Source organism: Sciurus vulgaris (genome assembly GCF_902686455.1).
Source record: "Sciurus vulgaris genome assembly, chromosome: 17".
Lineage (NCBI taxonomy): Eukaryota > Metazoa > Chordata > Mammalia > Rodentia > Sciuridae > Sciurus > Sciurus vulgaris.
The window spans coordinates 18301643-18313686 of NC_136478.1; the positions used below are offsets into that span (position 1 = coordinate 18301643).

A 12044-nucleotide genomic window follows, 5' to 3' on the forward strand; every position below is an offset into this window, starting at 1 on the left:
TGTAAGCCCTGCCCTGATGCACAGAATCTGAATTTCCAATTTACATTATACCATTACTCTTCACCATTTTTTTTTAAATCCAAGTTTTCTAGGCCACAAAGATCCCAAAGATAGCATTACAATAAAGAAGATGATAATAACAATGTTTGGATTTAGGGAATAGAGAATAAGTTCTATCTACCTTAGAGATATTATTGGGAAAGTTATTAAAGAACAAAGAACAAAAATTTGCATGCTGTAAATGTTAATGGTGGCTTTACTGGCGAATCACTACATAATCCCAAACTGCTTAAATGTTCCAGTATAAAATCAGTAAAGGAGGGGCTGAGGATATGGCTCAGTTGGTAGAGTGCTTGCTTTGGATGCACAAGGCCCTGGGTTCAATTCCCAACACCACGAGAGAAAAAAAAAAAAAAGTCAGTAAAGGAAAAACATTTAATCTCAGAGCTCTTTGGGGTTTGCAGCACACAATATAAAGAACACAGAAAAATCCACTTGTGTCTCTGAACCTGAAAATTTAAAATGTTAGAAACTGTTTCTAAAATAGCCTTAAAAAGGTCAAAGAATTGTAACAGTAGACAAAAAAATGGTATAAAGAAGTACAAATTGAAACAGTATTGCCAAGGAGGTAAACTAACAGTATTCGCTCACTGTGAAAAGAACAAATGGCATTACGTCCATGAACATCAGCATGTGCTCAAGTCTTGTGGTAGCTAACATTTTTACAGAGAAATACAAAACAAAAAGGGGTAAGTCACCAGTCTATCCCAGATGCTGCTTAGAAATCTCAGTGCATCCTCTCAAGCAGTAGATCCCACAATCTAACTTCCTCCAGGAAAAGAGAGTCTCTCCTCTGAATCAATTAACTAAATAGGCTGGACCCGGCCTCACTCCCACTCCTTGGAAAAGTGTTCTTAGCTGCCTCATCCTTGCAAATAGCTCCAATCGATCTCTTCCCTTCCTCTACAGACTCCTGCTTTCTTTTTTGTTTATCTATCTATCTATCTATCTATCTATCTATCTATCTATCTATCTATCTATCTATCAATCTATCAGTGCTGGGGATCGAACCCAGGGCCTTGTGCATGCAAGGCAAGCACTCTACTGACTGAGCTATCTCCCCAGCCCTATTTATTTTTATATTTTTAATTTTTTGGTACTGGGATTGAACCCAGGAGAACTTAACCAATGAGCCACACACCTAGCACTTTTTATTTTGAGACAGAGTTCCATAAATTGCTTAGTGGCTCTCTCTATGTCTGAGTTAGTTGTACCTTCTAGGTTTTGTCAAATCTCTTTTGTGAACTGACACCACTAAAAACAGGTTGTTTACATTTACTTCTGGAACACCCCTCCCCCAGATTACCCAAGTCTATTAGCTCATTTATAGAACGTGAAAAATGAAGCATGTAAAAGATAAAAAATGTTCATATTTCTTTGCCTAGAAATAATCATCCACCAGTTTAGTGTTGTCTCAGTTTTCCCCTATAGATATATGTATTTTTCAAGTAGATGAGATCATACTAAACATATAATTTGTATACACTTTTGTGTATACATGGCTTTGCTCTCCTATCTTTAAAAAAAAAATCTAAGAGGCTGCCAATCTATGCAAGATCCACTTCTGGTTAAAATGGCTAGAACTTGGGTTGGGTTTTATTTTTAATGTCAATCCTCTTTCCTAAAAAGGACTCAGACAGTTCTGTTGTTCACAGACAGCACAGTTGTTCAAATCTGTCCCATCTTAAAACTCCCCTCAACTTCACTTTGTAGTTTAGTATATGCTATCTCTTTATTACCTCCTTCCTCAAATTCACATTTGCTGTCTCCAAAGCTTTACTTCTACCACTCTTCAACTCTTCTTGGTTTCTGCTCCCCAATACTCTATTAAACTACTCTGAGGCAAGCAATGGTCCTTAATTCCAAAGGAGACTTTTCTGTCCTTATCTGGCTTGACCTCTATGTGAAACCCAGCATTCTATTCTAGGCTTTATCCCAGAATTATGCCAGACCATCAGAAAGCTGGGAGTACTTGGACCACATGGTCTTATCCCCTACAGAACTGCTTTCAATGAGTTTTGTTTTGGCATTATGCCCTTGGCTTGCATTAAAGGATACGTGGGTGAAATTGCATTTGGAGTTAATGCTTGGAAAAGCTATTCTTCAACAAAACAATTTTTTTCTTTCATTGTGAGACCTGTGTAACAGGATCACATTACCAGTTTTTAGCTGGCCACACTGTGATCAATTTATTGCCTCTCAAACTATGTAATAACATCCTATTTTACTCTGTATTTTTTGGTTTCTAAAATACATTTATATTATTATTATTATTTGAGTTTTCTATACATTTCTTCAAATTCTCTGAGCTACAGAAATAAACTTGAAGATAAAGATAGGGCATAAAAATAAAAAAGTTGTACACATGAATTTTCAATAAATACAAACTACAGAAAATTAGAAGATATAAAAATATAAATCTATACCAGTCACAACAAACATATCAAAAAACAATGAATAGGTGGGCTGGGGTTGTAGCTCAGTGGTAAAGTGCTCACCTAGCACATGGGAGCCAGTGGGTTCATTCAATCTCAGCACCAGATAAAAATAAAGGTATTGTGTTCACCTACGACTAAAAAAATATTTAAAAAACAAATAAAACAACGATTAGTCTGAACTCAAAATCTGCAGGAGCTTTTTCAAGATGATACGATTCTTCCATAGACATAAAGACCTTATTTAGTAGGGATATTACAATCTGTATCAATGACTGGAAATGCTGGGGGCTGGGGTTGTAACTTAGGGGTAGAGCACCTGCCTGGCATGCGTGAGACACTGGGTTCGATCCTCGGCACCACATAAAAATAAATAAATAAAATAAAGGTATTGTGGAAATGCTAAATATCGTAATGAAGCTAATTCTTCCAACTTTATATAATTTAAAAACTTGCGTGGGAAAAACCCAGGAGATTGAGGATAGCAATAAAATTTCTAAATAAAAATAATAAAGGTGACTTTCTATGCCCAAATATTAACATGGTATAAAGGTACAATAATTAACATATTATGGTATTAACACCATCACAGGCAACTAATAGAACAGAGAATCCAGGAATAAACACTAGCACATTCAAAAGTTCTCATTTTAAATTAGTGGGGACAAGAGTACTATTTAATAAAAGATGCCGGAAAAACTGAGTTATCTTTAATACAGTTGGAACATATATTCTGTTGTCGTATGAGATTAAAAAAAAAAACAAAAACAAGACTAGCAATCCTCCCCAAACAAAATACTTAAAAGGCACATAGGTGAATAGCCTTCTGCTCTAAGAATGATAAAAGTTCTGTGCTTTGAAGTGGGAGAAATAGAGACAAATCAGAGAAAATGACTGAGGAGCCTAACCATCTTCAAGTAAAAAAAACAAAAACAAAAATATTTACTATAATGATAAAAATGTATTGAACAAAAAATTTAAAAATATTTTAAAAATCTGTAATAATACATTAACATCTTTCTTATATAAACAACAGAAACTTATAAGAAAATGATAAACACCAAAAGAAAACACTGGGTAAAGAACATAAATACATGACTCAAAGAAATACAAACTGCAGCTAGCTCAGTGGCAGAATGCCGCCTTAGTATGCACGAAGCCCTGGATCTGATGCCCAGCATGCACATGCACACTCATACACAAAAGGCAGACGAGGGGGAAAAAAAAAAAAAAGGAACCTTGTTGATACTAAAAGAAATAAAACTTAAAGTAATGGGGAAATTTTACCTCTTTTAAACTGCTAAGGCTGTTTTAAAGGACACTTTTCAAGTTGGTCCTGGTGCAATGAAACCCAGCACAGTCCTACAGAAGGTACTGAATGAAAAACTTTAATAACATTCATATTGTAATTGGTGATTTTATTTCAGACTTGGATAAAATTTCCCCGATAAAAATGACTTCTCTGGAGGCTGGAGTTGTGGCCCAGTGGTAGAGCACTTGCCTAGCATGTGTGAGGCACTGGGTTAGATTCTGCACCGCATAAAAATAAATAAAAATAAAGGTCCATCAACAACTCAAAAAAAAAAAAAAAGGGCTGGGGCTATAGCTCAGTGGCAGAGCACTTGCCTAGCATGCGTGAGGCACTGGGTTTGATCCTTAGTACCACATAAAAATATACAAACGAAATAAAGGCATTCTGTAAATCTACAGCTACAAATTTTTTTTTTTTTAAATGACTCCTCTGATAAATTTCTGGGTTTCTACAGGATGAAGATAGCCACCAGTTCAAAGAACCTGGTAACTGATCAAATCCAGGAATGAATGAAAAGTAAGAGTCAAAAAGGAACAAGGCTGGGGATGTAACTCAGTGATAGTGCTTGCCTAGTATGCACAAGGCCTTGGGTTCAATTCCCAGTATTGGCAGGGTGGGGTGGGGAACACAACAGCTTCCCAGACTGGTGCTTCTTTGTTCAGCATTATATGCCAGACTTAATCTTCCTAAAATGGGGCTCAAAAACTCATGGTGAAGCCAAACAAAGTGGTGTGCACTTGCAGCTCCAGGTACTTGGGAGGCTGAGGCAAGAAAATCACTTGAGTCCCCAAGTTCAGGGTCAGCCTAAACAACAGTGAAATCCTGTCTCCTAAAGCAAAAACAAAAACAACAAAAACCCCTCATGATTGTTGATGCTTAGTGAATCAAGTCCAAACTCTCTGGCTTAGCTCCCAGACCTGGAGCATAGTACAGTCTGTTCCCATCCCTTCCACCCACTCAACCTTACCTCTTCATACTTCTTGCTAAACATCTCCAACCCAGTGTCTTCTCTTAACCCTCAATGTCTTTTCGACCTGACCAGTGGAGACTGGCCTTAGTTTTTGTTTGTTTTAACTGCAGCATAATGTCTGCCTATTGTCCCCTACACATTATTCCCTTATCCTCTATACCAACGATACAAAATAACAGACACTCTAATAACATGAAACACATATATGGTTTTTGGGCCATATAAGCTAAAGGAAGGGTAATAAGGAAGGGAACATGGAAAAACAAAACACTTTATATGGGTTAAGTAAAAACTTAACTATATGAATTAATATTGTTTATTGCTGTTAGTACCTTTTTTTTTTCCTTTAAAGGTGGTATTAGAGCTCGAATCCAGAGGCACTTTACCACTGAGTTATACACCCAGCCCTTTTTTATTTTAAGATAGGGTCTTGCTCAATTGCATTGCCAAGGGACTGGGGTTATGGCTCATTGGAGAACACTTGCCTAGCATGTGTGAGGCACTGGATTTGATTCTCAGCACCACATAAAAATAAATAAAATAAAAGGTCCATCAACAACTAAAAAAAAAAAAAAAAAAAACTGCACTGGCAAGACTGGACTAAACTTTGCAATTCTCCTGCCTCGGTCTCTCAAGTTGCTGGGATTACAGGTATGCACCACTGCACCAGGCTAATTTTTTTAACAAAAGAAATATTAAAAGTCAGGCTGGGGATACAGCTCAATTCATAGAGTGCTTGCCTGTCAAGCACAGGGCCCTGGGTTCAATCCCCAGCACTGCAAAAAAAACCCCAAAAAAGTCTTAATTACAGGTTAGATTAAAAAGCAACCTGTCATTTAATTAATAGCCAACTGAATACATCAACTTTTGAATATATCAAAATTCAGTACTTTATCACCCACGATTACACAGCTACATAGCACATGTGTCAGATAACTCACAGAGGAAAACAACCAAAATATCCTTTTATATTTATCACTGCATAGTTGTCATTTACAGAGACTGGATATTATAAAATATAAATGTATTTGGAACAATCCATTTTGTTACTGATAAGAAGACAGCAAAAAGGACAATTTTTAGGAGTCTATTTTCTAAATGAAACCATCACAATTTTTGTTTGAATATACTCTGTCACAAGGCACATTTTAAAAATTCCAACTGATTTCCTGGAGATCAGAAGACTTGTCTACACTGGTGAGAAATAGCAGCCCTAATTCCCCATGAGCTTCCTTATCAGAGCAACTCTGAAGAGGTCTAATATGAAGGTCACCTAAACCAGTCTAACAAAGGACAATATGAACCACAGACATCATCAGAAGGCAGAGAACAGAGAAAATACCTTGTGACTTCTCTTTTCTAGATATTTAAATTAGAAGAATGTTAACTGAAAAGCCTCTGGTATTCTGACTACGGGGAACATTAAATGTCATCATGACAAAGGGGGAAAAAAAGCACTAAAAGTTAAGCATTCGGGGCTGGAGCTCAATGGTAGAGCGCTTGTTTGGCATGTGTGAGGCACTGGGTTTGATTCTCAGCACCACATACAAATAAATAAAGCTCCACTGACAACTAAAAATAAATTAAAAAAAAAAAAAAACATTTATTTCGTTGTCAATGGACTTTTATTTTATTCATGCATTTATATGCGGTGCTGAGGATCGAACCCAATGCCTCACACATGCCAGGCAAGCGCCCTACCACTGAACCACAACCCCAGCCCTAAAAAAAAATTGTAAAAAAAGTTATCAGTTTCTCCTGAGAATGAAAAGAAAAACTCAATATATTTTGCCATATGCAGGACAATAACCAATAACATGAATAAAAATTATATACAATTCTAGAACCAAAGTTAGGTTTCAAATTCAAACAAAATAACTATTTTGAACTATTACTCCTGAAAATATATACACTATCATCTTTTCTGAGAGGTTAAGATACCTTAAAGCAAAAATATCACAACCATTAATGCTTATGAACTAGTACCAGGAAAGTTGAAGGTTACAGTCAAGATTGAAGAGGGGCTGGTAAAGAAAATGATTCAGGCTAAGAAACAGAAAAAATACATGACCATTTCTTTCATGGTGATCAGAACAGAAGCAACCTTTATCTGAAGTGGCCCTCACCTGCTCACAGATACACCTCTCACTTTTCTTTACTGTCGATTTTAAGTAGAGCAGGGTTTGTTTGTTTTTTGAGAATTAAAAGGGAAATAAAGTTGTATATAAATTAAAAAAAAGAGTGCTCCAGTATTTTGTTAACAACACCCCTCCCTATTTGCCATTATTAAAGGGTACAGTCAAAACAAAATAAGTATCCTAAGAGTCATAAGGAGCTCTGAATCTAGGAAATAGATGCTAATAAAATATTTACAATGGCAACAGTGCCTAATGCTGGATATAAAAAAATAAAGCTCAAACAGTTCTTTTTTCAAGTAAATGGGAAAAGTGGTGTATAAGGTTGCTATATACCAGCTAAATAGCAAAGGCACTGGAGGCAGACTCTATCCAGTACTACAGCATTGTTTACTCCCAGATGAGCTTTGATTTCTACACAGGTGGGCTGGGGATATAGCTCAGTGGTAGAACACTTGCCTAGAATGCATGAGTCCCCAGTTATTGCCAACAATAACAATAACAGCAACAAAAAAGGATGAACTCCGCATAGGGTTTAGTTCTTTTCTGGCTGGCTGGCAGACAGAAAAAAAAGAGGAGCTATACAATGCTATAACAGGGGTTAACATACTTTCAACAACCCTGGCAAGAGGATCTCTTCAGAAGAGGAAATGCTAATGTAGGGTTAAAGGAATGAAATGGATCTTGCCGGGCAAACTAGTAAAGAAAAACGTTTTAGCAGAGGGAAAAGTATACGACAAGAACAAATATTTATATATGGAATTGGACAAATTTTGTGAAGAAATTCAAAGTAACCAAGAGCACTGAACTATCTCAAAATTTATTACTGTAATCTGGTTTCAAAAGCCGTGTTCTAGCCCTTAAGGATGTGGTAGTGAACACCTGTAATCCGAGTGGCTTGGGAGGCTAAGGAGTAGGATCACAAGTTCAAAGCCAGCCTCAGCAACTTAGCAAGGCCCTAACCAACTGAGACACTGTCTCAAAATAAAATATTAAAAAAGGGCTGGGGATGTAGCTCAGTCGTTGAGCGACCCTGGGTTCAATCCCTGGTACCAAAACAAAACACAAAAACAACAATAAAGAACAAAAACAAAACAAGCCACTAGAAGACAGTGCTCATCTGGAAGTCAATGATGATATTACTAACTGGAGGCTGGTTTCTGAGCACACACTATCCCTCTCTTTGTTCTCCATAGTCCAAATGACACTTCCACCAGCAGAGAGAATTCTAAGCTTCCCTTTCCTTTGTTCTCCCAAGGATATGTTAGGAATCACCAGACCCCTCTCTGCCCCACTCCAAACCCAAAACCCTGAAGTAGTTCAGTTGTACCATTTCTAGAGAACACCTACAGTCTTTCAACAATTGGAAAGTAAGAAAGGTTGAGAATCTATGACAAGTCTATCACCTTGAATAAATACATTATACAACAGGAAGAAACCACACACACCCCATGCAGGATTTATACAACACCTAACAGGTGCTTCCATGAATTTTTTCAGCAGATGCTATCTAAGCAGGGGTTCCCAAATCTAATTTATATCACAATCACCCAGTAAGCTTTTAAAAAAAAAGCATCTCAGAGATTCTGATTCAGAATGTCTGGGATAGTAGATCTTATTTTATAGGACCTCCAGGTGCTTGTCATATAGAACCTCTGTTGACCATGGCCTGGAAGTAATTGATCTAGAATACAACATACACTAAAATACACTACTTTCAAATATATTAAATATACACTCTATATATAGTTTTCTAGAGCACTAATTTCTGTTTATTCTTCAGATAAAATCCACAAAGTATATCTCAAAACTAGTTATGATTCCCACATAAACTAATAGATTGTATGGCTCAATGAGTATGTCCTAAAGTTTTACCTCTATCCTTGGGAGCCACCAATATGAAATGATCTCTCTTTTTTTTCCCCTTGAGTAACAGTGATTAAACTCCGGGGCACTTGACCACTGAACCACATCCGCAGCCCTATTTTGTATTTTATTTAGAAACAGGGTCTCACTTTTCCTGAGGTTGGCTTTGAACTCACCATCCTCCTGCCTCAGCCTCCTGAGCTGCTGGGATTACAGACATGCACCACTGTGCTGGGTTGAAATGATTTCTTTAAGTGGGAAGGTATGACAGAGGGAAAAGCACTCCCCACAGATACACAAAAAAAGACAGAGTGATAAACACACACGACATGGTTAACTATTAGTTTTGCAATGTTTCTCAGTGACTATGTGGCCATTGTTCAACTGTCTCTATAACCCAGATCCACTCACAAAAGCTACTTAGTAGAACCAAGACCATTTGTATTTGGTAAAGGGAGTCTCCTATAAGGTTAACATTAAAAGTAACTAACAGCTTACATTCAACATGCACACCTTTACCAAATAGCACAATGGCAATAATAAATAACAATATAATGTCTGACAATGTTCAAGATATTGTAAGAAAAAAACATGATATTCTCAATGAATAAATAGTAAAGTAGCATAAAATATGGATAATAGATAAAACATTACTAGATAGAAAGAAAAAAGAAATGTGAAAAACAAAAGAGATACATATATTGTCCACAGAAGATACTGAAGTAAATAACAAAAGAAACAAAAAGTCACTTTGAACTAGTATTAGATCACTAAAACAAATAATTTATCAACTTGCTTACTTCTTAGAAATATGGAATCAAGGATCAGTGTGGTGGTTCATGCCTATAATCCCAGGTTGGGAGGCTAATGCAGGAGGATCGCAAGTCTAAAACTAGCCTCAGCAACTTAGCGAGGCCCTAAGAAACCTAGGCCCTAACTCAAAACAAAAATAAAATCAACAAATATATGAAAAAGTGCTCATCATCTCTAGTAATTAGAGAAATGCAAACCAAAACCACCCTAAGATTTCATCTAACTCCAATTAAAATTGCTATTGTCAAGAACATAAGCAATAAGAAGTGTTGGCTTGGATGTGGGGAAAAAAGGCACACTTATATATTGTTAGTAGAGTTGAAAATTGGATGAAGAAATTGTGGTACATATACACAATGGAACATTACTCAGCCATAAAGAAGAATAAAATTTGACATTTACTGGTAAATGGATGAAGCTGGAGAATATCATACTAAGTGATATAAGCCAATCCCAAAAACCCAAAGGCCAAATGTTTTCTCTGCTAAGTGGATGATGATACGTAAGGGGCGGGAGGGGAAGAAGAATGGAGGAACTTTGAACTGTGTAGAGGAAAATGGGGCAAGAAGGAGTGGAGGAAGGAAAGAAAGTGGACTGAGACAAACATTATTACCCTATGTACATGTATGATCACAGGAATGGTGTGGATCTGTGTTCAACCATAGAAATGAAAAGCTGTACCCCTTTTGTGTACAATGAATCAAAATGCAGTCTATAAATAAATAAAAATAATTAAAAAAATGAAAATAAATAATAAAAAGGGCTAGGGATGTGGCTCAGTGATTAAGTGCATCTGGGTTCAATCCCTAGTACCAATTAAAAAAAAAAAAAGAAACAAATATAGAAAAGAAGAAAATGCAGGCAATAGCATAACCAAAATCCTTGGGGGAAGGTGTATTTATAAACAGCCAGAAGACACAACAATGAAAGGGAAAGAAGCAAATACCTTGTTTGACAAGAAGACAGAAGAAAAAAATTATTCCGAAGAGGATCTAAGAATCACTATTGTTTTATAGCCACAACATGTACTCACAATTTTTAAAAAATTAATAGGAAGCCGTAAGATACAAATAAAAAAGAACAAAACTGAAAAAAATAATTAGGCCAGGTGCAGTTACGCACATCAATAATCCCAGTTAGTGAGGCTGAGGCATGAGGATCACAAGTTGGAGACCAGTCTCAGTAACTTAGCAAGAATTTGTCTCAAAATAAAAAGGAAGGGCGGGTCAGGGGTATAGTTCACTGGTTAAGCATCCCTGGGTTCAATCCCCAGTACCCAATAAATAAATAATTAGAATATCCTTTATTACAGAACAGTTCTATATGATACCTCTGTGAATATAAAATTTAAATCTTGTATCTTGTACTTGCTTTTGTCATATAACAGGGACCATGATATGCCAGAGCTTTGTTATATGAGTTTTATTTAAATAAATAAACAAGCCAGGATGGGCAAGGTGGTACACACCTGTAATCTGACTGGCCTAGAAGGCTGAGGCCCTAAGCAACTGAGTTAAGATCCTATTTCAAAAATAAAAAAGGGCTGGGGATGTGGCTTAGTGGTTAAGTGCCCTTGGGTTTAATCTGGGGACCAAAAAAAAAAAAAAAAAAACACTCATCCCATACATCCATGATCTTGGACACATCACATTGCTTTTAGTTTTCTCATCTACAAAATGAGGGGATAAATTATGATGACTTAAGTTTTCTTTTGGCTTTAATGTCCTATACTTTTTAAATTTTTTTTTTAGTTGTCAATGGATCTTTTTAAAAATTTTATTTATTTATTTATTTGCAGTGCTGAGGACGGAACCTAGGGCCTCACACATGCTAGGCAAGAGCTCTACCACTAAGCCACAACTCCAGCCCCTATACATTTCTTTTTAAGGTTATAAATAAGATTAATAAGAAGGGAACCAATACTGTCACTTTACAGCTTAAAAACAAGCTGGGTGTAGAGCACACCTGTATACTGCCACTTTATACTTTACAATCTATGCACTCATATATGGAAAAAAAAAAAATCTGAACAATGACGAATAGGCAAAGATGAAGTATTAGAGGAAAAAAACTAGGGCCAACTATCCCCAAAGGAACAGGTTAGAAAACTGTTAGGTTAGATATATACACATGCCACTTAATCTAAAGTCCCTAGTAATTTGAAGTAACATAGTGTATCAAATGGAAAATGTTCATAATATGTAATATGAAATTTACAAATTAGGATACAGAATAGGATTCCAACTTAGTTTAAAAAAAAAAAAGCCAAGCACAGTGCTACACACTTATACATACATACTACATACTTGGGAGGCTAAGGCAGAATAGGAAGATCTCAAGTTCAAAACTAGCCTGGAGCAACTTGGTGAGACTATCTCAGAAATATTTTATTTATTTATTTTTTTGCAGTGCTGGGGATCAAATCCAGGGCCTTGTGTCAAAAATAAAACTTT

The 12044-nt window shown here is 36.4% G+C and overlaps 1 protein-coding gene and 1 long non-coding RNA gene across 5 annotated transcripts in view; both read right to left on the reverse strand.

Moving 5' to 3' along the window:
• Window positions 1-12044, reverse strand: part of CTCF (CCCTC-binding factor) — a 47955-nt gene that overhangs the window by 26006 nt on the left and 9905 nt on the right. The window lies entirely within an intron of this gene.
• LOC306647960 lies at window positions 1655-8614 on the reverse strand. The gene is made up of 2 exons (XR_013760230.1): window positions 4122-8614; window positions 1655-3996 (listed from the first exon to the last, which is right to left on the reverse strand). It is a non-coding gene; the product is annotated as an uncharacterized lncRNA (long non-coding RNA).